The sequence below is a fragment of the Pseudopipra pipra genome, chromosome 19 (genome assembly GCF_036250125.1).
Source record: "Pseudopipra pipra isolate bDixPip1 chromosome 19, bDixPip1.hap1, whole genome shotgun sequence".
NCBI classification, from domain to species: domain Eukaryota; kingdom Metazoa; phylum Chordata; class Aves; order Passeriformes; family Pipridae; genus Pseudopipra; species Pseudopipra pipra.
The window spans coordinates 4,487,268-4,513,324 of NC_087567.1; the positions used below are offsets into that span (position 1 = coordinate 4,487,268).

The 26,057-nt window shown below is 54.6% G+C and overlaps 1 protein-coding gene across 6 annotated transcripts in view; it reads left to right on the top strand.

Moving 5' to 3' along the window:
* Nucleotides 1-26,057, top strand: part of SEPTIN9 (septin 9) — a 136,402-nt gene that overhangs the window by 89,823 nt on the left and 20,522 nt on the right. Inside the window, exon 1 of one of the 6 annotated variants that reach the window (XM_064675726.1) lies at nt 19,833-19,873. The exons of the other annotated variants lie outside the window; for them this stretch is intronic. The gene's annotated coding sequence lies outside the window, so the exon portion shown is untranslated. Of the gene's footprint in view, nt 1-19,832; nt 19,874-26,057 lie in introns of those variants that run through there. 6 annotated transcript variants of the gene reach the window in all.

Below are 26,057 nucleotides of genomic sequence, written 5' to 3' on the forward strand. Positions count from 1 at the left end.
GAGGAGATAACCAGCGTGGGCTGGAGCAGCCAGGGACAGCAGCAGGGGGTGGGCTGCCATCCATCTGTCTCCCCCCTTGCTGAGGGTGACGTGAGGATGGGGCTGAGCTCCTCTGATCAGGGTCTGTGAGGTTTCCAGCTCTGCCCTGGCACTGCCCAAAATTGCTCTGTGGAGCTTCAGGGAAAGAGCATTTGGCTTCTCCGCCACTTGGACGAGTGGAAAGGGTCTCTTTGGGGTTATTTCAGCCCATGTGTGGGGCAGATTGTATATAGGACAGTCGTTTGAAGAGCAAGCAAACCAAAGCCATGACTTGGGCTGCAATGAAAGAGCAAAGCTGGGAAAACTTCAAATCATGGCTGCAGAGACAAGGGGGACATGGTTGTGGCTTTCTGCTGGGTAACAGTGTTGTGTCCCTTGGGAGGGACACAGAGAACATTGTTTTGAGTTTCTGCTTCTCCTTCTCATTTTTTAGACATGCAAAATTAATTGCTCCCTTTCATTGTCTGCAGCAATATTTGTTTTGCTGCTCTGTGGCAGCGGGGCCTGGATGGGTTTCACAAACTGAATTTTCCCTGGACAAGCCCCTCCTCTGATTTTGCACTTCCAGCTGCCAGGCCCGGTTTTAAAACAGCTTGCACCGAGGCTGAAAATATTTGAAGGGCAGAGCAATGCCTTGCAGGAAATGGCTTAAGCTTCCTGCTCCCAAGATGGTGTGAGTGTTAAAACAGAACTGGAGAAATATTAGACATCCTACATCCGGCCCGGCAGAGGAGGCTGACCCGGGGGTGATGGGATGGAAAGCCCAGACCACCCCCCACTGCTGCCTGTGCCCAGCAGGATGAGGGGCCCCCCCAGTCCCTCGTCCCCCCGACTTTGTAGAGGGGGGGAAAAATGGGCAAATTGTTTCCTGCTCCTCAGGGCTTTGCTGTGTTTTAGTTTTGTGGGAAATGTGTGGGGAGAACTGGTCAAAGGTGCGGGGCAAAGTGTCAGCAGAGTGAGTTTCCAGCAGAAAATGGGATCTGGGAAAGCACTGGTTATGACAAAGTGTTTGTATCAGTTTATCCACCACCTTCCAGCCTGAAGTGAAAGGTGAATGTCTAGGATAGATGGATCTGAGTTGGTCCCGTTTGTTTGGGGCTGGAACGGGGCTTTCTGCATCTGTCAGCAAAAAACACATTGAGTTACTGACTTAATCGGAGGCAACTTAATTCTTCCAGCTCTGATGAATTCCCACTTGGTGCTGGCTGAGCACCATCTACCTGGCCAGGCAGGGAATAGCAGCTGACTGTACATCCAGGATGGATGGACAAGGGTGGAAGAGAAATGGGAGCATGTGTGGGGGGGAGCGTGGGGAAGGGCAGGCATGAGGGGGGAGGGCGGTGGACCTGCGGGCAGGGTGGTCCTCGCTGGAGCTCTCGGGTGGGAGTCACATCTGCAGATATTATTCAACTGCCTGGGGGTTACTGCCCTTTTATGGGAAACTTCTCCAAACCCCAGTTTGTTGGCTGGAGCATGGAGCTTTAGGTAATTTTGTTCAGAATGTTATCAGTTGAGTAAAAAGTACCTGAGCCATGTGGCTGGGGGTCTGTAGGTGCAGTGGAGGAATGAGATGGGGGCTGCAGGGCTGTGGGCAGAATAAGCAGGGTACAGTTCAGAGCTTGGGCTGTTCCGAGCTCATTCCTGCTTCCTCCAACAGTCACTAAGAATCATAAAATTGCTCCTAATGGAAGAAAAATTACACCAATGCTGGGACCTGAGTCCCTTTGGGAGGCGTGTTCCAGCTCCAGGAGCAGGAGCAGAGCATGTGGGTGCTCTTTGGGCGGGTGCACCATGAATGGAGCATTATGCTGTGCTCCAAACACCCTCCTCCCAGGCTTTCCGCTTTGACCCCTTCCTTTCCTGCACTGTTTCGTGTGGGATGGTGGGAGCCCAGGCAGATCTGCAGCAGCGTGGATCCAGAGGGGTAAGTTCCATCCTCACCAGGCGGGTCTGGGCATGGGGAGGCCAGATTGCTGGTGCCCACCTTTCCCCATGGCACATAACCCCCCTAAACCCTGAGAAGTGCTGCCCTTGGGGCTCTGGATTTGGCTGAGCTGTTTGTTTTCCATGGGGTGCTTTTCCCGTGAAGGCTTTGACCAGCAAACTTTGGGGAGGGGAAGATGAGGCTGATTTGAATCCCAGAAGGAGTTACAGCTGGCTGAAAGCTGTGTCTGCAGCCCCCTAATCCATCAGCAGTGGCCACAGCTCTCAGACAACAGGCTGGGGCTGGTGAAGCTGAGGGAGTGTGAGCCAGCCCTGGGGCTGCTGTTGCAGGGTATTGGGAGGCAGGAGAGGAGGGGTGGGCTGCACCAGGCTGCATGGAGGCTGCAGGACTGGAGGGGCAGATACTGGGCTGTTTGGGATCAGAATTACAGTTAGTTGACTTGGAGTCCTCCCTGTTTGCCTGCGTGGCTGCCACACTGTACAGGGTCCAGGGGGATGGTCATACAGAATGGGGGACAGGGGATATATGTAGAAAGGCTTTGCTGTCCTAAATGGTGCTGGGTTGGAGGCTGCTTTTACCCTGTTCACCCCATCAGCTGGTGAAGCAGATACCCACACAGCATCCTCGGGTCCACAGAGCTTCAGGTGGGCTGGGGGAATGGGGGGAACTCACTGGAAAAGGAAACATCCTTCCCCAGAAGTGTCCTGGAGCCCGTCAGATGGTTCAGCATCCTCAGCTTGTGCTGAGCAGCTGTGGTGGAAATGTGGGTCTGCAGGAAGGAGCGATGCCGCTGTGTAATCACTGCATGGTTGATTTATTTTTATTATTCTTGCTGGCTGATCCTCGGCCTCCCACTCCCAGCCCTTCCCTCCATGTGACTGTGGGCCAGTGCATCCCCCCATGGGAAGTGCCCTCCTTTCCCACCTTTCCCAAGGCTCCTGCAGAGAGATGGGGAGCCCTGGGGCTGCAGCAATGGGAGGGGCACAGAAAGGTTTGGGAAGAGGTTTGGAAAGGGCTCATTGCAGGGCAGAGGGCAGTGCTTGCCTTGCTGGACCACAGGTCTGTAGGGGGGCAAAGTTTGTCTTAGATCTTCCTTAAAACTCGTCTTAAATCTGAAATGAATGGACAGTTCGAGTTTTAGCAAGTCTCTGTGAGACTCTGAGGTCCTGCCTTGCCCTGATGTGGTGTTCTCTGCTCAGGAAGGGAATGGATTGGGATGGGAAGGGCAGGGACATCCATCTCCATCAGATAGAGGAGGTCTGCACTGGACCTGCCTCCATCCCTCAAGGGATGAATCCAGCACCCAGCCTTTGCCTCAAGAGGGCACAGCTGGTTTCCTCATTGCTCTTCATCTAAAAAATAAATTTGCACCACAGCCTTTGCTTGAATGGTCCCAAACTCTGGATCTGGGGCCTTGGAACCTTCAGTAATGCTTTTTCTTCAGGACCAAAAATGTGACTGATGGTTGACAGATCCCCAAGAATACTTCCAGGGTTGTGGAGGGACCTGGGACCCCAAGAACATGCTGAAGTCAGCAGCACTCTCTGCTCTCAGCTTCAAGAGGGTGTCAGACATGAGAACTGTATCCTGCAGAACTGAAAACCTCAAACCTCAGTGGGGCCCATGACCTTTAAGAGGCACAAAGTGTCACAGAGCAAAGCCTCTGCCTTTATCTGCAGATCACAGCCCGGGGAGGAGGCTCTGAGGGGTGATGGGGCTGTTCTGGTTTCTCTGAGTTGGTGTGTGGGAGGCAACGGGGCTGTTCTGGTTCCATGGGGTGATGGGGATCAGCTTGGCCTCCACTCTGTGCTGGCCATGTTGAGATGTAGGAAAGGGAGACAGGGCTGGAAGGACCCTTTGTCTCCTGTGGATTTGGGTTCAGGGAGTTGCTCTGAATATATCCCACTGAAGCATCTCCTGCCACTGGAGTGGAAAGTATGACCTGCTGGTACAGTGTTAGGTCTGTGGGTGCTGTAGAGCTGGGGGTTGGGTTTAACAGGGCCAAATAGGTACAAATGAACCCCAAAATCAAAACATGAGCCAAGTGTGCATGGCAGGACTGAAAAAATGTTCCTTTCACTCCCACCTAGAGTGGGAGTGAAAGGTGACTCTCCCCAGTGTGTGGTGGCTCCCAATAAGTGGCTTTGAGAGTTTATTCAGCAGCAGCAGCAGCTACTAATTTAGGTCTCTCCCCTTCCCCAGCAAATGCAGCTGTCTGCCTCCCTGGCCTCCATCAGGGGTGTGTGGACACCCTGCTCTCAGTCTGAGTGCTGGTCTCTGTCCATGTAGTAATGGGGTGGTGATGGGGACCTGGGTGCACGTGCTGAGTGCTTCATTTCCCCATTTGGTGTGATTGTGGTGCAGGCCTGCCCCTAAGCATCTCTCAAATATTGATTCTGTTCTGCAATCTCTTAGGGACCATTACAGCCTCATTGGAATTAGGTGCCCAAATACCATTTAGGATGTATGTCTTGGCTCTTCTGTGTTTCTGAACACAGCACTGCCCCACCACCCTGATGCTGAAAGAGCATCAAACCCCAAGATGTGCTCTGTCGTGGGGAGTGGGATGATGGGAGTAGCTGGGGTGAGGGAGGAAGAGGCAGGATGCCCCTCTAATACCTCCTGGGTATAGGGGGAGGAACTTGGAAATACTAGCACAGCTTCTTTCATGCCGTGATGGAGCCCATGGCGGGCAGACATCACGTTACAGCTTAGCATGACTGATTCAGTAGCTGATTTGCTGTAAACACCTTCTGTGTTCAGTAGGGCAAGAGGTGTTTCCCCAAAGAGCAGGTCAGGACATCACAGCTCCAGGTCTTCTGCCCCACCTTTCCTATCCCCACCTTTCCTATTTCTCTCTGACTGTTAGGCACCTTGAATCCATCCAGCCCCTCATTTAAACTCCTCCTTGAGCTACAGGATGTCCTGTGAGATTACTGAGTGCTTTAATGAGGGGCTTTCTTAGCTTGGCAGAGGCTGAGCAGACCCCAGAAGGCTCACGTGCTGGGGGAAGAGTCTGTTGCCAAGTCGTAGGAGGAATTCCCACGTTCCTGTTCCTTCCTGCTGGCTGCCAAACGCTTGTCCTGTCCACAAAAGCTGATGTATTTGGTAGGATTTAACCTTTGCTGAAAGCAGCGAATAACAGAGATCTTTTACTTTTGGTTTCTGGGTGTAAATTCACAACTCAGCGATGGTTTTGTATGCACAACACAATTCCGTGGTGGGAAAAAATGAAGGAGAGACAGAGGGAGATTTTGCTTGGGTGAAGTCCTTTATAGCCGTAGCTGGGAGCCCGCAGGGAAATTACCATTCCTTCCTGCCCTGATGAACCCTCAAATCAGGCTTTAGGTGCCAACCAGACCCTGTCATTTCAGTAAAGCACAAAGGCAGCCCCGTGGGATGCAGAATGTGGGGTTTCTCACGGCCAGAGTCGCTGCAGGTCCTGCCCAGACAGACGGACACAGTCCCTGTTTTTCCCTGTCAGCAAGCAAGCATGTCTATGGAGTTTCAGGGAGGGGAAATGCTCTTTTTCATTGCTTCTTTTAATGCCTACAGCAGAAGACACAGCTAGCACTTTTTTTCTGCCCTGGACACTCTTTCCTTTCTGTTCTCCAGTTGGTGACCTGTGGTACAAGCCCTGGTGATTGCCACCACTCATGTAATCAGCAGCGCCCAGGGCTATTGAAGTGGTATGTGAACCACAGCTTGGCTACCTCTGTAGTTTGGGAAAGCTGGTTTGGGAAAGCTCCCAAACCTGGGCAAAGAAAAGAGAAAACCAGCAGGTCCAGGTACTGCTTGAATTTTTCAAGGAATCAGCCATGGCCTACGTTTGGGATCAGCAGGAAGGAACCGTGCACAGAGAGATCTCTGAAATCTCATAGTGGCCATCACACAGTTCTACCATGCTGAAGGTACTCCAGCAGATTCTTTCCTTACTTGGACCTCAGCATTTGCTGGTTGAGTCCCTCTGTGATCGCAGAGCCACAGTGAGATCCAGAGAGACTTTGCTGCTCCGTGGCTGCTTGGGATGGTGAGGTGCTCCCCATGCCAGAGAAAGTCTTGAGTTGTGTCATATTGGAGAGGGTACAGGACTCTGTTCTCAGCTACACTTGCCATGAGCTGATGCCCCCATCGCTCTGCACCCAGCAGTGAGCCAGAAGTCGCCCTGATCAAGGTCAGCTGTACAGCAGGGCAGTGCGTGGCCTCCAGAAAGCTGGAATGACTCCATCTCCAGCACAACAAGATTTGGTTCTAATTAAATGGACACCCATGTAGGTGACCCCAGGCACTCCTCCCCATAGGGGTGGGGTGAAGCTGCTGGTGGAGTGAGGCACTTGGTTAAGGGGGTTGCTTTGGAGTGGACTTGCAATGGGACCCTGGGGAAGCAGCATGGAGAGGTCCAACCTCTTACCAGTGTTTGCTGTTCCTGAGGCAGCAATTCTGTCCTGGAACTAAAGCTCCAGGGAATCAGCAGAGGCAGGAGTATGGAGCATGTGGAAATCAGATTTAGTGTGTTTGTGGCTCGCTAAAGATCAGGAATTGGAGTAATTGCCCCCAAAATGACAAGGTGTTGGTTATAAGTGCAGCCCATGGTATTGCAATTGGCCATGGGGTTATGACTGGTGCCATAACCCCACAGGCTTCTCTTTTCTTGCATATCTGTGTAAATCTCTGCTCTCCCATTAGTGCCTGCCCTCAGCACTCCCTGAAAATTGCCCAAAAATTCCATCTTGGTGCAATTTAGGATACGCTCCAGCCTGCCCCAAGAACATCTGGTATCTGTGCATGGGGTGATATTAATCACAGCGTGAGCGCAGCCAAGTGTTAAACGGCAGAGCCCTCCCACCTCCCCCCTGCAAACGAAGGTTGTTTCCATGTTCCAGCAATAAAACGAACCTAACATTCCGGGGCAGGCGGTGATCTGGCAGGAACAACGTCTGTGTGGGATGAAGGGATGAGGAACACTCTTAAATGGGCCAAGAAACCATGTGGTCCTAGGACTTTTTGAAATCCCTGCGGTGTTTGAAGCTATTTTCTGGCCCTCCTCATTTTCTGAATCCACGGCTATTCCTGCTGCATCTGCAACTGCTCCCTCTCCCCCGGAATTTTGTGCTGAGGCCTTGTTGTTTTGGGTGTAAATGCTGCTCCCTGTTTCCAGGAAAGTAAACACCCCTCCCTCGCCCTGCTTTGCTGTGCAGATATCAAAGTGCTTCGCAAAGGAGGGGAAATGTTGTTTCTGTTTTGCTGATGGAGGAAAGGAGTTGCAGAGGCTGCTGAGAAACCCATGGGAATCTGCTCACTCGGAGGGTGCTTGTGGTTTTGCTTCAGGACACTTAGTGGCTTCCTTTAGAGTTGGGCAACGAGCAGACAGGACTGGCACAAGGAATATTTCTGCTCCCCTTTTTCTCGGGTGACCACACGCCAGACAGTGAGCAAACCCTCACTGGCACTGCACTGTTTGCCTTGCCCCCAAAGGAGAGCCCAGCTCAGATTTGCCCCCTGGTCCCCCACTTTGTGACTGAGTTGTTTTTTTTTTTTTAAAACACCAGAAAAAAAATCAAAACTGTGTTTTGAGCACAGTTGGCGCCTCAACCACCGAGGCTGCTGAGCTTTCAAGGGAGGGCAGCCCCAGCACTGCTGCCTGGGAGGGACGGGGGGGATGAGAACTCTTGTGTGGTGCCTTTGATGTTGGAGGCTTTTACCCGCGTTACCCGGGGAGAAACTGGAGTGCTTTTCATGTCTAGTGGTGAGGGAGGCAGAGAGCCAGGAGGGATCTGCTTTGTGAGACCTTTTCGAAGGGAATTGAGCAAAACTTTTCAGAAGTTGAGGGGGAGAATCTCTGGGGAAGCAGCTGAAATAGGTGCTGAAGCATCCTTGGCTCTCGCAGGCGCCGGGCAGCGTGCATTGTCCTCCTCATCATCCTTGGCTGAGTAAGTCTCTCTCTGCTTGAGCTCTACCCAGCCTTGAGGAATAAAAAGCTGTGGCAAGGGCTGTGCTGGGGTATCCAGAGCTGTGCCAGTGGGGAGTTGTGGAGTGGGCAAGCTGGAGCGTGGCCATGTGATGAGTACATGGGGGTTTGAAGGGTAAGGAGAGGAAAAAGAGAGCAGTGGCTTAGCAGGGGGGAAAATATCAGGGACATGATGCAGGCACAGTCACAGCAGAGTGATTTGTCAGGGCCTGTGCTAAGGGAGGAGGCAGAGCCAGCTCTGCCACCCGCTCGGGCTCGCTGTGGAATTTTGCTCTGTGGGGCTGAGCCTCAGCCACCAGGGTTGGAGCAGGCAGAGAGCAGGAGAGGGGAGTCACAGTGGCTGGTGACAGGTCCTGGGGGTGAAATGGGGTGGCAGCAACCCTGACATGGTCCAGGCAGTGGGGGCTCCCTGGGGTGTCAGCTCTCAGCAGGCTGGGACCGTGGTGCAGGCAATGTCCTCGCCCAGCTCCCACAGCCCTGCAGTGAAAAGAGACCCTGGCTGCTGGTGATGCCAGGCAAGGGTGAGAGTGCTGCCTGTGGTGAGGTCTGTGCTGAGTTTGGGAGCCCTGCCCCACCCGGAGGGGCCAGGTGTGGGTTCCAAATGCACAGGTGGTGGGAAGGGGCTGCTGCAGCCTCGCCAGCCTGGCAGATGTGTGGCTGTGTGGGCTTTGCTGATTGCATTGGAGATGTTCTTACATTACTTTTGGCAAATGCATTTCTGTGGCATCATGGGGAGTGCGTCTGGTGATGTAAGAGAGGTCTGGCAGTCCATGTTTGCCTCCTTGCTTTCTGCTCTGGAAGCTGGTTGTGAACTGATGTGGGAAAGGAACCTCCTGCTGTTTAATGGCCCCTTGTCCTGATGAGCACTGGGGAAAACCCATCTTCTGAGCATCCTTGTGTGCTTTAGTGGGTGCAGGGCTCCTCTCCCCAGCCCTTTTCTGTAGCTCTCAGTGCCTGTGTGGGAAGTGCTTCCCAAAAGCAACCTCCTGCTCTCCCCTCCTCTAACCCAACCTGCCCCAGCACTTGCAGCAGCCCCGAAATCTGAGCTGCAAACTGTGCCCAGTGCAAACGTCCCCCCCTGTGCAGAGGCATGCACTGTGGGGTGCACTGGCGTCACCCAGAGCCCTGGGGACATCCCAGCCCCCCAAAAAGGGCAGGGGTGTGAGGATGCCACAGGGATGGGGACATCAAAGGGATGAGGACACTGCAGGGATGGAGACAGCGTGGGGAGGGGGCGCATGGGGATGTCATTGGAATGTAGACACCGTGGGGACAGAGACAACACCGGCTTGGGGACACCGTGAGGACAGGACACGTGGGGATGCCCGGCTGATCCCCTCCTCGGGGGGGAATGTTCGGGCTCCTGCCCGCGGGACCCCCGGCCCCGAGAGCAGGGTGTGGGGGGTGCCAGCTGCTCGCTGTCCCCACGCGTGGCACAGCCCACTGAAGTGGGACTCGCCTCCCCCTCTCTTTAATTGGCTCTTTTGAACCAGCCCCGGCCAAGCCCCTCCCGCCCCCCGGTCCAGGCCCCGCACTGGAGCTGCAGCCGCCGGTGAGTGCTCGGGGATGGGGATGGGGGGTCCTGGGGATGGGGGATCCGAGGGGGACGCAGGGGCTCTCCCAGCCCCGCGGTGGGAGGAGAAGAAGCGGCGGCGGGGCTGGGGACGGGGCTCCGGGGGCGGCAGCCGGGTCACCCTGCGCTCGGTCCCGCGTGGATGTGCCGTCCCCGCGTGGATGTGCCGTCCCCGCGTGGATGTGCTGTCCCCACGTGGATGTGCCGTCCCGGCGTGGATGTGCCGTCCCGGCGTGGATGTGCCGTCCCCGCGTGGATGTGCCGTCCCCACGTGGATGTGCCGTCCCAGCGTGGATGTGCCGTCCCAGCGTGGATGTGCCGTCCCCACGTGGATGTGCCGTCCCCGCGTGGATGTGCCGTCCCGGCGTGGATGTGCCGTCCCGGCGTGGATGTGCTGTCCCGGCGTGGATGTGCCGTCCCTGCGTGGATGTGCCGTCCCCGCGTGGATGTGCCGTCACCGTGGTCCCCTCCCGCAGTTTGTCCCGTGCGGTGTCACGGCACTGGAGCTCTGCTAACCGGCCAGCTGGGAACCCCACACTGGTTTTGTCCTCCCTTTATTTTTCTTTTTTCATGATTTGAATGGCCCTGCTGCATTCTCCCCTCGCCGCTCCCGAGGGCTGTTTGCCCAGGGACTGTGACACGTTATGTGTAGGTGACTTGCCAAGGGGTTTTACCGCTTGCCTTATTCCAGCAGAGGTTGGAGGTGCTGGGCACAGCAGCCCGGACCCTGTCAGTGTGTGCCTCCAGGAATCACTCTTTCCCCCTATATCCCAATGTCTCACTGTCACTGGGCACCTTTGCACTCCTTGGAATCAGCCGGGGGTCCCGCTCCTGCCCGTGCTGCTCCTGTCTACAGGCAGCCTCCGTCCGGGAAAGAGGATTTCAGGCCAGGCTTTTTATATCCATCCTGGTGTGACCACACTTCATTTAGGGAAGGAGCATCCGGGATGGATCTGGGCTGACGTATTCAGGGCTGGCACAATCTCAACTCTGCCAGAGCAGGTCGGGGCTGGGGGAGTAGCAGGGCTCCAATGGGGCTGGTATTGCTGCCCTGTGCTGTGACTTCCAGCATATACCCACCTCTTTAAATAGGGGTTTCTTGAAGAATTTATAGTTAGACAGCCCTTCCACAAATCACAGGTTACCCCATCTTGCCCCCAAACCCCTCTTTGGAGCCACGGACATGCAGCCCTGTGTGAGCTGAGCTGCTGTGTGCCCTGCACGGCACACTGGGCTTGCTCCTGCTGCTTTAAAGGGTTAACTTGCAGGAACACACAGACCAGAGCAGTGCAGGGACAACCTACCCGAGCGCCAGGCAAGTTTTGGGTTAAAGTTGCTTAATTTTATTGAATTCCTGCTGCTGCGCATGGTGGGTGCGGCAGATGGAGCACACTGGTGGTGCAGCTCTAGGGTGGAAAGGGATTGCATGCTGCTGTTGGAGGTGTGCTGGCTGAGCCTCCTGGGTTCCCTGGTGCTCATGGCTGTTGGTTGGTTTGACTGAATTCCCCTGGGAGATAAGTGGGCCTGGGCCGGTGGGTGGGAGATTTGTATGTGCAGGCAGTGCTGGGTTGAGCTTTGGTTTTCAGTCAAGTAGTGGCTCAGGCACCACCCTGTAAAATTGCAAAAGAGCAAGAATTGCGGTTACACGTGAATCTGTAAGCACCATCCCCTCATCCAGGTGTGATTCCAGATTGTAGGATACAGCATCCAGGAGGAGTACAGCTGTCCAGCATGTGTGCCCTGCTGTAAGGGCGTTCTGAGTGCACGAGTACGTGTTGAGATAAAATAAGTTTGGAGCACAGAGAGGAGACTGCGACAGCCCTGCGAGCTGTGACCCCTTCCGTGCTATTGTAGTTGCTATCCATGAATTTCCATGTTGAGATCAGAATACCTGTGGGGCTCGTGGGTAGCTCGATGGTGGTGTTTGAATGTGTTTGACCTCACAGCCATTCAGCACGTACATTCTCACTGGTGTGTGCTGGCCGTAGCTCAAGGTATGCAGATGTGGCAGGGTCTAATGGCTTGGTAGCTAATAACCCAGCAGTGGTGGTTCCTGGACGCCTCTCCAGAGGGAATCCAGACTTCCCCTCTCTGAGCACGGTGGAATTTTTATAGCCTGTGGTTTTGAATGCTGTGATTTCCGTATGGCCCTGACGCCGCATCCAGCCCTGTCGAAGCTGTGCTGGGGCTGGGTGAAACCTGTGCTGGAGCTGTTGATCCTTGGATAACATGTCTGGGCTTTGCTCTGCTGTGTGGGAAAGGCTGGCCTGGGAAAGGGAAGCCCTGCTCTCCTGGGGTTATGCCTGCTGGGTGCTGTGACCTTATGGCTGGATACAACTGTACCTTATTTATTTTATCCCTGAAATTTGATTGGTGCTTTGAGGGGAAGGGTATGGTAAAGCTACATCCTTTGTTAAAAAATAACCACCAAAACTGGAGTGAGAGAGTTAATCTTGCAAATACAGCTCAGTGGCATCCTAGAAGTGTCTGTCCAAAAATCCCGAGGAGAGTGGGCATATCAAGGTAACAGGAGCCGGGGCAGAGGGGCCAGGCTGACAAACTCTATTTACTGCAGGGACATAGCTGTGGGAGCCATCCTGTAACATGGGGTGGGACACTGCACTGTGGGATGTGTGCTCAGGTGTCAGCTGGGAGACAGATGAAGGCAAAGACCATTCAATGGCCTCTATAGTGGATGTGAGCACTGTCAGCTTCCCAGCAGCATCCCTGGCTTTGTTCCTATCCTGGCAGGGAGGAGGCAGAGCTCTGCCATTAACACCCTGAAGATCTCTGGCTTATGCTGGCTCACCCTTGTCATCCTGGGGTGTGCTCCCCAAAATGCCAGGCAGTGTTGGGGTGCTCACAGGTCCCTCACCATGCCATTGGTGATTGCTGTGGCTGGGAATACTCGGCGGGAATTGAGCAGTGCTGCTTTCTCCAGTCCCTGATAAGTCCTGTGAAAACCGTGGCTGAGGTCTGGCTGCTCTGGGAGTGCTTTTGGGCCATCAGACTTTGCCAAGATAAGACATCCTTGTCCCCCTGATCCTGCTACAGGAAAGCTACCTGGGTCCAGCCGCCTCCACCCAGCTCTCCCTTCTCACAAGCTTGTGGAAAAGTGATTTCTCTTCCCATTTTCTGGCCTCTTCTCAAACTAGGTTAACTCTTGCCGTGGATGCAAAACTTGCTGGAGGGCCCTGGCCAGGCGGGGCTGTAAAAGCCACATTTTCTTTGGGAATCGGATTAAGGCTCCTTTTTCTTGGTGCTGGGCGGATGCGGGTGACATGAAGTCTCTCTTTGTCCTGGATGTATTTCTGGCCCAGCTGCAGCGGGTTAACCCTTTGTCATCCCACACAGTTCTGGGGATGAATGGCCCTTTGCTAAGCAACAGGGATCTTTCCCTGGGGCGGCTGTGGGTGGAGGTGGGGGAACTGTGGGCTGTGTCCTCCCCTTGCACAGCCAGGGGATGAAGTGCAAAGCCTTGGTGCCTGAGTAGGAGACATGTATGTGGGACAGGGACTTGCCCTAATGCTGCTTTCTTTTGTGTTTCTTTGGCATTATTTATCTCCCCTAAAAGAGTGGAAGGGGAGATATGCCCCAGTCCTGCACGGGGAGCAGAGCCTTCTCCATGCTGGGGCAGCCCCAGGCTGCCTGGATGGCACAGATGGACACGGGTGGAACAAGGAGGGGGAAAAAGTGGCAGTGAGTGCAGAGGCAGGACCAGCTGGCAGAGTGTGAGAGCTGCCTGTGTGCTCCTTAGAGAGCAGTGACCGTGTCAGTGATGCTCCCCAGGACACCAATGCCCAGCCCAGTGCTGGCACTGGGTTGGGCCAGGACCTTCCTTTTGCCAGGGGAGCTGGAGGGCTGAATAACCAGCCAGCAGCAGGGCAATGGCAGGCAGAGAGCCTGTCTGTCTCCTGGGAGCCCTTGGCTCCCATGCCCAGGATCCAAAGAATCTTGGTTTAGTACTTGGTGCTGGGCTCTGATCTGCTGTGGCCAAGCAGAAATGAAGGGGATTTCATGGCTGTGCCCTGGGGGCTGTGGGCTGTGGCATCTCGTGCTGCACACCCAGGACTTGGGGCCATTTTGCCTTGGTTCCCTCCCCTGTGCTGCATTGCTGCATCACCTTGGATTCACCCACATTGCTCTGAGCCTTGGCTTGGCTTGCTTACTTAGGCAAAAGCCAAATGGCAGCAGGGAGTGTCTCTTTCTGGTGGCCTGGAAAAGCTGGCAGGGGCACCCAGTGCAGGCTCCCTGCAGCTCGGATCCTGTGCTGTTATCAGGGAGGCTCCTGATAAGAGCAGAGCAGGGATTTCCCTGAAGGGAGCCTGGATCATGTCAAAGTGGCATCAGGAGGAGCTCCCCAGGCCCTCAGGCAGCAGTGGGAGTGCAGGCCACAGGCCTGAATTCTCCCTGTGTCCCTCTCTCTGCCGAGTGTCAGGACGTGATCGCCCCAGGGCTGTTGGAGGGGTGTTGCCATCTCCCAGCCCTGAGCCCAGGAGCAGATGGGGACTGAGTGGGACTCGCTCACAGCGTCGGGAACTGCAGGGAAGCAACGCATTTCCCTCCCACCCGTCCTCCTCCGCCCCGCTATCCTCCTGACCTTTTCCCATCAAAACACAAAGCACTATTATTCCTAGCAAGGCACCTCCATCCGAGGAGACAGCTGGCGCTGCAGTGGCTTGCTGGGGATGGGTTGCTGTTAATTAAGCTGCAGGAGACAGCCTGGCAGCTTGGCAGCTTGAATGGAGTTTTCCTTCTTTTCAAGGTTAGGATGCCCTAAATTCTTTCTTCTTTACGTCCAAACGGAATTTATAGGTTTAAAAAGGGGCAGCAGACAAAGGATGGAGAAAGGCCCATTGTGTGCAGCTTGCACAGACGCCTACCCATCATACTGCTGGCAATGAGCATGTATGTTCAGAAGGCCTGCAGGGACCCTTAGGACACTCCAGTACCTACTTTGCAGCCTGTTTTGTACCAGGTGGATGCCGTGACCTCCAGGGATGTCACTGCCTGGGCATCTCCCCATCTAGAGAGGAGATACTCCTTTGGGGTGAAATAGAGTTTAAACAACTTGAGCATGTTTGGGGTGTCCTCAGGCAGTTGAATTTTTCACTCCCTGTCGTTTATTTTTACCAAACTCATCCTCTGCCCCTGCTGCTGGGTCCACTTTGACCATGCTGCTGGTGGTGAGAGGAACAGAGGCAGCATTGGAGAATGCTGGGGCTCTGTGAGGTGCCCCTTGGAGTGTGGGACACATGGAGGCTCCATCTGCTTCTCTTCTCTCTGCAGGGCAGGATGCAGGGGTTTGTGGAGTGGGGCTCTGGGGTTGCTGGCAGGGTGAGAGACAGAGAAGTTTGTTTTACTCTTTTCCGGGGTAATTTGTCCTTTTTGATAGTCTGTGGAGGTGTCTGGGGAGTTGATCATGCCCCTTGAGGAGGAAGGATGGGAATTGCTCCTAAGGAAGAGGCAGAGCCAAGTGCATCTCCTTGGCTATGGCTGAGCTGTGCCATCTGCAGAGCTGTCCTGGGGACTTGAGCAGCAGCATTTCAGTGCCAAGGCAGACCAATCCCTGCTGAGCAAAACCTGTGCTCAGAGCTGAGACCAGGGGGAGTGCCTGGAAAATGCTGAGGGTGCTTTATGTCTGTCTGAACTGGCATGGCAGTACCCAAACCAGTGCCCCCTGCAAGGGGAAAAGATGTTGGGAAGAATGGGTTTCTTTCTTGCTTTTTCCAAATATTTGTGACTCCGGAGTGGCTTCCTAGGACAGCCTGTTCCCTTCTGGAAAAGGGTGGATTGCTCAAGCGTGGCAAGGAGTCTCCTGCCTTCCCTGCTCAAGTGAGCAGACGCTGCAGATCCTCTGCAGAAGGAATGTGCCGGAGGAAGGGAGGCTCCTGCAGGGACTCAGCTGGGATGCGACACCGGGGATCGAGGCATGGCCTCCCCAGGGAGCGAGTGAGTCACTCCAAGGACACTGTGCCAGCTGCACATGACAGCTGATGACAGCGTGTGAAATAATTCCTTCCTTCCTTCCTGGAGAACGGGAGCGGTCTGGAGGTGTCCGGCTGGAGGAGCCTCTGGTTTCTGGTGTGGTGGAAGCTGGGACAGCCCTGGTGCCGAGTGTAACGTGGGTTCAACAGGACAGTGGTGCAGTGATGGTGGTGGGTTTGGCTCCTGCTCCTGGCCCTGGCGTGGAGGGGTTGGTGGTTGCTCCCTGTGCTGGCTCAGGATGTCCCTGCTCTGGAGGGTCCTGGGATGCTCCCAGCAGCACCTACACCCCATGTTACCTGCCCTCCACTGCCCTCTCTGCTAGGGAGATTTAAGCCACCCAAGAGCTCCTTTCATGAAGGAAGCAGTGGGATGCCTCCAGAGGTGTCTCTCTGACATGGGCTGCTCAGAGAAGCTGCTCAATGCCAAAAGCCAGGTAGCTTGAAAGAAAAAAACTCCAGCATCATCTATAAACTTGAGAGTTCCATACAGCCAGAGGGGAGGAAATGTCATTGATCTGTAGGTCTTAGAGGTCTTCTGGAGAGTTACCCTGCACATGCTGAAGGGACCATGGTGTGGCTGCCTGCCAGAACCCTCCCTGGGTGGTAACACCTGCAGACCTGCACTCAGGCTCTTAGAAAAGCATTGAAGTTGGTTTTAGATTTTCCTGGCAGTGTGGGATCCTTTCTGCTCCTGCTAGAAGTGATGGTGGCTCTTTCAGTGCTAAAAAAATTAAATTTTAGTCTTGTGATCTGCAAGCCCATGTCCTTTTCTCGGTCATGCTGCCTTCCACTGAGCTTCCTGGTGCTTTACCAAGGTCTCTGGATGTGCTTTTCATTCTGCTATTGATCTGAGATTATAAATACAGCTGGCAGGATTTCCAGCTGTCTGTCAAAGTCATTGGGGACTTGCAGGTAGTCAGCACTGCTGCAATATTAAAACAATAAAAATTATTTACTAAGCCCTAACAGTGCATTTTTAACTGGGGGCTGCGGTGCAGTAAAATTGGAAATGTCCCTTCAGCATTCCTGCAAGAGAATATGTCCTGTTCATGCTCTGCTCAAGGGATTTGATATTTTCTTAGAGTTGGACAGCTGGTTTTCTGGTGCAAAGGACTGTGGCTGGGATTTTCTCCAAAACTCAGGTACTATTGAAATCCTTGCTGTTCCTCCTGCTGCCTCTCACCCTTTCCTGAGCAGCAGTGCTGGACCACCTTGTCCAGTGAGCCCTGCACTAATGTGGGGGCTTGTCCCTTCTGCTCTGTGCCGTGTGGCTGTGACGTGGGGACCTGCTTTCACCTGCAAAGATGTCCCATAAAGTAGCAGAGATTGGACTGCATAAGGCAGGCAGGAATCTTCCTTAATACTTCTCATTAGTTGTATGACTAAGACCTGGATCTGTAGTTCAAATCCCTTGGTATGACTTACAACAGCAAGGGGCCTTCTCTAGAACTGCTCCTAACTGATCATTACTGTTTTAAAGAGAAGAAAAATGAGTTTGAGATTTTAAAACTCTTGGTCAGGGGATTTGGATCCAGTCCTTGGCTCTGTTGTAAGATTTCTGCGTGAGCCTGGGCGAGTCATTGAATCCCTCTCCTGTTCATCTGCACTGGAAGGGTAAGGCCTCTTTCTCCACTGATGGGTCCTGCCTGTGTGCAGAGCCAGAAATGAGCAGAGGGAGAAGTATGGCAGGGCCCTGCTCTCCCTCAAGGGATAGAGATGCTCCTGTAAGAACAAATCCCAGAGGAGGCTGTTTGTCAACCTGTGAGTGCCTCTTCTGTGCAAACACTCCAAAGTCACCCAAGAGCCATCATAAGGAGCAGCACAGCTCCCAAAGTCCTGTGTATTTGCTCTGAGGCCAAGAATGCCACTTTATTGTCCTTCTAAGCTGCTTGCTCCCCCGCCTCCATTCGCTCCTGGGAGAGATGAGATACGACTTGAAACAAAATATTTTCTACTAATTAATCTGAGAAAAGCTTGTACATGGTGTTGAGTTCCCATCCTGCCCCAATTTCTTCCCTGTGAGGGTGGTGAGGCCCTGGCACAGGCTGCCCAGGGAAGCTGTGGCTGCCCCAGCCCTCAAAGTGTCCAAGGCCAGGTTGAATAGGGCTTGGAGCAACCCGATCTAGTGGAAGGTGCCCCTGCCCATGGCAGGGAATGAGATTATCTTTAGTGTCCCTTCCAACTCAAACCCTTCTGTGATTCTATGAAGTGTCTTTGCAGGGCTTCAGTGACCACAGGGGGAACTTTTCTATGTTGTTTTTTTTTTTTCCCTTGTGGGCAAGACTAAAACATGGCCATGGTTTCAATGTGAAAAATACACCAAGGAGTGAGGTGTTGGTTCATGTGGCTGAGCATGCCGTGTTCACCCCCTTCTGCTGATCTTGGTTTGGGCAAGTGAACCCCATACTGGACTTTTATCACCAGCACAACCTTACAGATGTGGTTAACTTAATGGCAGGGACATGTAGAGTAGATTATATCTGCAAAGCCCACATGCACCTGAGATCCTTCCTTATCTCTTCATGCAAGCACAGCACCCAAGCGAGCACGGCACAGCCTTTTCCTGCCTTTTTCCAGCTAAAGCAAGGCTGGAGTGACTTGCAAACAGACCCAGCTGCTCTTTGGGCAAGCCCAGTTTAGAATCTAGCATTGGATTTTCTGGGAGATTAGGGAGATTAAAACACTAATGCCCATTGATAGGGGTTAAAGCTTTAATAAGTCATAAAAAGTGGTGTAATCTGGCAGAAAGCTGTGCGCAGCTGCAGGGTAAGCAGATTGAGGGTTTCCTGCCTGGGTGCTGGGTGGAAGTTTCTCAGAAATTGGTGTTTGTGGCACTTGCTGATGTGGAGGGATGAGAGTCTTGCTCCCTTGAGCACAAATCGTTTGCAGGGCAGCCCGTGCCAGCCTTGCTGGGCATTACAGGAGGGGACGCTGCCAGCCCAGCGTGGCAGGGAGGGGATGCTGCCAGCCTGGGGTGTGGCAGCTGCCCTGTGTGGAGGAAGATCCACCACTGCTGGTGGTCAGGAAGTGGTGAAGGAAGGTGACAGCCATGCTAGAGCCACGGGCAGGAGACAGGGCAGGGTGGGCAGTGGTGCCACTGGTGGAAGGTTTTGCATCAAGAGCAGGAGTCTGACAGAGGCTGGTGATGTTGTTAATAGGTCAAAAAGGAAGGATAAGTACTAGTCCAGTGCACGGGCTGTTCATGGGAAATGGTGTCCTTTGGGTGTTGAAGACTGCAAATCTGTCTTAACCCTTTCGTCACCCGCAGGCCTTAATCTGGGAATGCACATCTGAGAACTGCAGGGAGCTGGGGGACCCGAGGTCATAGGGTAGGTTAAAGTAACATGTCAGAACCAGGAGTCCAAAAGAGGCAGGTTGGCTTCATCTTGGCTGTGATGGGAGAGAAAGCCCCTTCTGCTCCTGGCCCTGCAGCCAGGACAGTGTGTCTGTTACAGGGCTCTCCCTGCCTGCTGCCCCTGGGTGTGTTGCCATCACTGCTGAACGTCACCGAGGGGGTTTTGCCCCACACCAAGGTGGCTGGGACATCACGTGTCAGGGCCAGGTGGTGCAGCCCAACCTGCCTGACCCCGTGCACATCGTGGCTTCCTTCCTGTGGCCAGGCCCTTCCCTTTGCTCCTGGGAGAGAGAGAGAGCTCTGGAATCAAGGTATAAGGTATAAGGCAGAAGGGGCTTGTGGAGACAGCTAATAGTTTTCTTTAGCTTAATTGACATCAGTTTAGAGAGCAACCATGCCCGTGGGTGTAAGTTGCTGTCTCCTCCCCGACAGATGTGCAGCCCAGGGATTTTCAACCAGCTGCAAAGTGAGCCCATGCTCCCAGTGCTCACACCCACCCGAGACTGCTTTGGGGCTCTGCCGGCACAATTTCAGGATGCTCAGAAGCAAAAGGCAGGTTTCCCTGGGCTCTTTGATGGGGGCGGGACCTTGCCCCTTATCCCTGGAGCAGTGGGTGCGCTGGGCTCTTCTCGGGGTGGGGCTGCCCCGTTTGTCCCAGCCTTTCTCTTTCCCCGTGGAATTACCCCCGCATCTCCTGCGCGAACTCGGGAGTGGCCTCGGGTTCCCATGGGGTGGGACGTGCCCCCAAACTCCTCTTCCTCTCACCCTTTGCGGGCCCCCCTGGGCCGGGCCGGGCCGGGCTGGAAGCGGCGAGGGGGGATGGAAACCGCCCGGGGGCGAAGCAACTTCCCGGGAAGAGGCTCCATCCCCCCCCGGGCCGGGCTGCAGGGGGAGGAGGCAGGGTGATGGGGGAGGAGGAGGAGGAGGAAGGGCGATGGGGGAGGAGGCGGAGGGCAGCGCGGGAGGAGGCGGGAGCCGCCGGCTGCCGGAGCCGCCGCCGCCGCGGGTGAGTCGCCGGTGCCCGGGGGCGGGGGCTCCGCGGGGCCGGGGGGCAGCGGAGGGGGGATTATGGCGGGGGGGAAGCGCTTTTTGGGGGGTGAATTATTCTGGGGCAGCGCCTGAGAGCGCGGGGTGGGGGGTCCCGCCGTTCCCACGGGGAGCACCGGAGCGCGGTGCGGAGGGTCCCGCCCGGGCACGGGATCCACCCCGGGGCAGGGGTACCCGGGAGCCGCGGGGGGCTCGGGGACGAGCCCCCTCCTGCCCCTCTCGCCCCTGTGCCCCGCGAGAGGGGCCGTTGTTCGGCACCGCCTGGCCGCGCTGCCGGCATTGTCCGGGATGAATAGCGGCTGTGGCCGGGGGGGCACCCCCTGCCCATCCCGGGGGGACCCCCTCGCCCCCTGCCCTGCCCGCCGAGGGTCCGGGCTCCTGCCCGCCCTGCTCCGGCTGCGGCTGCTGCCCCCCGCAAACGGGCTCGCGGGGCGTCTGGGGCGCAGCTGCCTTTAGTAAAAGAAAGAAAACAACAAAAAAGAAATTAAAAAAACCCTCTACCCTTCAAAGAACAAAACCAAGAAAAAAGAGAAAAGAAAAAAAAAAAGGAAAATTAAAGAAAGGGGGGGGGAACAGAAAGGAGGAGAAAAAAAGAAGGAAAGCTAAACTGCAATCCCCCAGGATGTGAATCCCTCTGGCTTGCTCCCTTTTTTGCCTTAGCTGCAGTCAGCGCCTCGTGGGACACAGGCACCAGCCCCACTGTGAGGCTCGGCAGCCCTGGGCACACGCAGCGTGGACTCATTCCTCCTGCAGGGTTTTCTGTGCAAACTGAGTTTGGGGAGCGCTACCTGCCTCTTTGTTTTCACAGCACAGAGCTCTGCAGAGCAGTGGTGACAGGGGTGAAGGGCACCTTCTCTTGGCCGGGGACTGGGAAAGGTCTCCATGTCCCTCCTGTGCTGAGCACCATCATCCAGAGTGGGCGGACAGGGCTTGGGAGGAGGTCCCATCCTCAGACCTCTCAGGGAATCAGTTTTGAGGGTGTCTTCAGATCCCTCTGGGCACGGGCACCCTGAGCCTGTCTGAGGGGGCAAGGACTGTGTTGGCTGCTGGAGTTTGGTGTGAGGGGCTGGTTGATGGAGCAGCTTTTGCTGGCATCTGTGTGCAGGAGGGTTCCTCTGTGATGGGGTTGTCCCCAGTGAGGAAGGGCTGCTCTGGGGTCAACTCGCTCCAGCTCCAGGGGAAGCTGCTTACGGAGGGAGAATACTGGGGCTGTGTGAACAGAGATATCTACATGCCTGAGCCAAGACTTGGGGTTGTTCATGGTCATCTCCTTCTTTTTAAACATGGAGGAGAACAGTCTAACAACTCCTTGCAGGTTTCTACAAGTGGTTTAGAGCTGCTGTCTCACGTGGTTGGAGAAATGAGGATGTAGGACTGCTGTTTGCGCTGCCAGGGCTGCACGTGTCCAAGCTGGGGCAGGGTGGTGGGTCAGCCTCATGCCAGATCTGGGGGGGCATAGGAGCTCATAGGCAACTGTTTGAGGTCGTGGAGTTGGCACCACAGTTTGACCTCTGGGATGAACTCACTGCATCCCAGCCCAAAAATGCCAGCAACCAGAGCCTGCAGCAGCTGGGGGGTTAAGATGGGAAGGGAAGCAGCGATCGGGAGCCCTGAAGCATCCATCTCTCGTAAATAAAAGAGCCAGGAGGGGTGAGCTGCAGAGGAGCCGCTTCCGGAGCAGGGAGGGGAAGCACACAGTGAGTGAGGAGGGGAAGCACACAGTGAGTGAGGAGGGAAAGCACACAGTGAGTGAGGACGGAAGCGCACGTGGCAAGCGGGGACAGCTGGACCTGCTCGTGATGTGTGCCCACAGCTTGTGCCTGTGGCCGTGCCTGGTCACCTATGGAAGTGCTCACTCCAGAGCAAGAATCACTGTCTCCTTTTTCACTGAAAACGGATTTATTCCCCACCTGAGTAAAAGGCTTCAAGCCGGAGCATCTTGTGTGCTCAGAAGGCACCTGGCCACCTCTCTAACAGCTCTTGTGTGGATTTGGTCTAATGGAGTGTAGTTAAGCATACTCTGCTATTTCTGGGTTGTGTTTGTTGGCACCCAGGTGGAAATGCAAGCTGAGAAGGAAACATAACTGGTTGGTAGGTGGGCCTGGGCTGCTGGCCAGCCTGAAATTGCAGCCTGATGCCGAGGGATGCAAGGGACAGATTCCAGCTTGGGCCTGGCAGTGCCAGCCGGGTGCAGCTGATTGCAATTGAATAATAGCAAAGTCCCTTAGTTACAGCGTCTGCAGCAATTGCTCTGTGTGCCTGGCTGAGCCCACTTCTGGGGTGCTGAATACCCCTCCCCAAGTTTCAGACCAAGCTGTGCTTCACATTCCCTGATACCCACACATCCCTGTGGGGCCAGCATGGACCTGCCACTAGGGGATCCCATGGTGGCAATGACTGGGCAGATGAGAAAAGCAGTAGTGCCTGGGCCATGCTGGGTTTGCATCCAGTCCTGGCTTTGCTCACTCCCTCCTGACTCCTCCTGTCCCCTCGGAAGGGAGAGCTGTGGCTTTGCCACCTCCTCCGCAGGTTGGATTGGTTTCCATAGCTTGTGGTCTCTGGCTCAGTGTGCCAAGGGGAGAGGCCCTGGAGGCTGCGCGTGCTGCAGTCCTGCCGGCCAGCTGTGCTTAACCAGGAGCTATAAATTCACTCCTTAGATCTAAAAATGTCTCTGTTACTCCCTACAGGCACAATTTTCTAAGATAGCTGCTCCCAAAAATCAAAAGGTTAGTTTGTCCACATTGCTCCCTTGAAAACTTCTGTGGATGCTCAGCTGCCCAGGAGGTGATTTTGCTTTCACACCCTGATACAGCACTGTTCACTGCTCTGCATCTTCTCTCTATCTTTGCATAAATCCATAAGCCCATGGTGTTTCTAGTGTCTGCTGTGTGGAGGAAAGGGGAGCTATCCCCACCACAGTGTCCTGGTCTTCTGGGTGCTTGTAGCTCTGCAAAACTGGTTACACCATCACCAAAAGGTGGCCAGTGCTTGGTGCTCCTGAGGGGTGCTTCTTGGATTTACCCTGCAAGCATTAGCATTTTGCTGTTGATTGCATGTGCATCTGTGTAGTTTGCCAATGGTTTGGATTTGTTGACAGGCAACCATGGCAGAGGTGCAGCCTCCTGGCCTCTTTCCAGTTGTTCTGTGCAGCCACTGAGCACCAGGTCTATGACCAGCCCCACTCCAGGATCAGCTTTGCTCTCCCAGATCACCACAATCCTGCTCCCTGTGCATTGCTGGAGCAGAGCATGGAGCTGCTGGGTCTAGCCAGGACCTGGGGTCCCAGTGCAGGCGTTCTGTGAGGATTCTTTGACCTTTGTGTATCTGCAGTGGAGACACCAGTCTCTTACATATCCCTTTCCCAGATCCTCAGCAAGGGTTGCCAGCCCAGGTTCTGGGTTTCAGGTGAGCCCATGGCTGTCCTTGCATCCCCTGCCCGCAGTGCCCTGGGCTGTGGCAGCCGTGTGGCATCAGCACAGCATCTCTGAGCCCTCAGTTTGCTGCAGCCCCTCGCCAAGCCCGTCCCACGCACGGAGTCCAGCTGGCTGAAGGAGCAGGAGGGTCCCAGGGGAGTTCCCAGAGGCTTCCCTCCCCATGGGGTGCCTTTCATCTGCTGCTTCACAGATGTTGGGTTTGGCTCGTGCCTGACATGCATCAATTATAGTGCAACAGCCTGGAGTCTTTGGCAAAATCAACTTTGGAGCAGCTGTCCTGAGTCAGCCCGTGCCTGAGCTGGAGCTCTGGCTCTGTCTGCGCTCGGTGCAGCGCTGCCCTGACCATCTTGGTGCCCACGTGGAGAGGGTTTTCCTGGCAGAGAAGGTCTAAATATGGCACAGGCACATCTTCCCATGTGCTTTGTGTTCATCCAGGAACACTTGAGCAGGAGAGAGCTGCAGGCTCTGGGCTCTCTGCCCTATCAGCAGAGCAGTGTCCCCTTGTGGGAGGGACAACAGCCAGGTTACAGTGACACTGGTGGAGCAATGGCATGTGAGGTCTAATCCTGCTTTTCCAGGGACTCAGTGGCCATCAGGAATTTCAGACAGTAATTGGGTGTTTATTAACCCATCCCTCTTTGCAGTGCTCCATAGGGGTCAGCTCAGTGATAGTGGCTCTGACAGCACCACAGGTTTGGCACCACAGAGAGCACAGTGGGTCAGACAAGTCCAGGATCTGCCCATGATGTGTCCCAGACATGCACAGCTCTGCTCCAGTTTATTTCTGGGATCTTTCTATTTGAGACGAGTGACCCTGGGGAGTGCTCCCTGCCACCCAGCACAGCATCCCTATGTGCCTGTGCTGCAGAGTGGCCCTGCATGCTGCCTCTGCTGGCACAACCCCCTTGGACCCAAGTGGGATACTGGAGTCCTTGCTAAGAAAACACCAGCTCAGTGCTGGGAAGCTGAAGAAAAAATTGCAGGTTTGGGTTGTGGTATTTCCCTTGGGAGCCTGTCTGCTGGTGCTGCTGGGACACTGGTGTCTTTGTATCCATGCTGTCCTGCAGATGCTCCTAGTTGCAATATATTGACTTTTATTGTATTTTTCCCAGGTGCCAGGTGCTTTAGATCACCTTTTCCCAGCAGATAAACGGAAGCAGCGTGGGCTGCACTGCTGGTGGTGCTGCTCGAGCACATCCAGGGCGGCCACGCCTGCACATTCCATGTGACAAGGTGCTGCCTGCCACTGCCCCGTGCTTCCTGTGGCTTTGGTCTGGTTGTGAAGCCCCGAGCCCCCCCTCTCCCACTGAAGGCAACGTGGTGAGGCAGCACATAGTGCCTGCTCCCCATGCTGGGGACAGGTTTGCTGAGTCAGCCCCTCTGCACACTGCTGGCTCCTTAGTGGAGCTTGAGCAGCCAGGAGGTACTGGAGATGCCCCTGGCCTTTGTCACAAGTGGATAGTGGCTTTCTTCTCTGTTTAATTTCTTTATTTCTCTGTGCATGCTGCTGCACCTTACCTGCACCAGTGTCCCAGTTTGCTGTCCCATCCCACGGGGCCAGGGCACTTGGTGCACACAAGTGGTGCCTGGAGGAGTTACACCCGTTGCATAACCCAGCGTTGTTGCTTGTGGCAGCATATTCTCCACATGATTTAGTTGTCATTTTGTTTTTCTAGCGTTATGTAGGGATTTTTTTTTTTTTCCTACTTTTGGCCTTGCCGTTTTGGAACGGAGCTAATTTGGGATTTGTGGTGAGATCCCTTGGCACACTGGGCTGGTTGGCATTGCAAGGGGCAGCGTGGCAGCACGTTTCCAGCTGTGCAGTGTCCCTGGGAGGAGCGAGATGCTCCTCTGTGTGTCAGCAACAGCGAGTTTGCTCTCTACCAGCTCCGTGAGTAACAGTCAGCTGCACAGCTCGGGATTGAGGGTTGGAAAAAAGTGTTCAAAATGCCCCAACAGTCTTTGGGATTAGTTCTAGGTTTGCTTTTTCTTGGTTTTTTTACATAATTTTTTTCTTCTCGGCCTATATTGAGCGTGTGGAAACTGACTGTGCTCGCAGAAAGAGGGTGGTTCTACCTCAAAGAACCCAGCAGGCTCTGGTCTGACGTGGCTCCAGCCTGTCACCAGAGGAGAAGGGATATTGGGCATGTGTTTGGAGGAGCCCCTTTGGCCCAGCCTCACTCCCATAGAGAGAGGGAGGGAGGCAGCACATTGTGGGAGATCAGAAATAACCTTGGTGAGATGAGCTGAGAGCTGTATTGCTTTCTGGAGGGGAGAGGACTTTGCAATAAGTCCTTTGCAAATAGTAATGTTTTTATTAATAATAATAAATGATAAAAAGAAAATAAATAAACATTGTAAAGAGCTGAACAACGATAAAATGCTCGCTTAGGATGGTGGTTGTAGGCACCCAGGCACTGAGCAGCAACAGGCTGGGGTGCTAAGGGCTCTTAGAAGTGTGTTTTCCTGTAACCTCCCTCTCTATGCCTGGATCAGAGGATCATGCTGTGCGTGGCTGATACCTCCAGGAGCTTACAGGGGCCAGGCTGACCTTCTGCATATGCTGCCTTCGGGATATTTGCTGTATCCACTGTGGGTGACATGGAGCAGCTGGGGCTGGGTGGGAGCAGACTGCATCATCCTGGAGCACATGGGGCAGTTTGTCCTTCCTGGAGGCTGATGCTCCTGCCTGGGGAAGTGGATGGTTCC